The sequence below is a fragment of the Morone saxatilis genome, unplaced genomic scaffold (assembly GCF_004916995.1).
Source record: "Morone saxatilis isolate NCDOM2014 unplaced genomic scaffold, NCSU_SB_2.0 Contig23, whole genome shotgun sequence".
Taxonomy (NCBI): domain Eukaryota; kingdom Metazoa; phylum Chordata; class Actinopteri; family Moronidae; genus Morone; species Morone saxatilis.
The window spans coordinates 20,479,127-20,479,805 of NW_023339796.1; the positions used below are offsets into that span (position 1 = coordinate 20,479,127).

At 37.0% G+C, this 679-nt stretch overlaps 1 protein-coding gene across 1 annotated transcript in view; it reads right to left on the bottom strand.

Moving 5' to 3' along the window:
* Positions 1-679, bottom strand: part of depdc5 (DEP domain containing 5, GATOR1 subcomplex subunit) — a 26,954-nt gene that overhangs the window by 21,455 nt on the left and 4,820 nt on the right.

Below are 679 nucleotides of genomic sequence, written 5' to 3' on the forward strand. Positions count from 1 at the left end.
CTGGCTCTAAATCGGGTCTGCAAGTTTCACCGCCACCGTAGTTTCTCCTACATGCTTGGAAGGCGAGCAGTATTCAGCTAGTTGCAATCTACAACTTAACTGCTACATGGAACTAAATCCTACACACTTGTCCTTTAAGACACACTTGAAATCATTAAACGCATAAAAATAATTTAATGCAAATCATGTAGACTGATTTGTTTTATTTTATTCTAATCTAATTCAGTTGTTGTCCTGATTCAGGGACTGTGATTTCTAATATTTTCTAATTCATGAGTTATCTTAGTGTGACTGGTCAGGAACATCCTGGAATAAAACGTGTTAAAGTCTTAGTTTCCAAAACATTCTCTAAGGCTTCAGTAGAATTATTTTGTATTGACTCTCAACTGAATACAGAGATACAAGGGTATCTTTCTCTCCTTCCACTTGAGCACACTATATAGTCTTGAGGACTTGACTTAACTGGGACACAAAGGAAGGCATTCATTGGCAAATGGAGGCAGTACAATAACCAGTCTAAGGCTCAATCTTGTAGTGCCTTGACAGAAAACTTTCAAAAGTTATGTATGTACACATCTGGTCATTAGGGCTGTGCAAGACAGGGTTGTGAATCAATAATCATAATAATCAATACACAGCGAAACTGTAACCCTCGCCATTTATTGGGATTTTTAAAAAA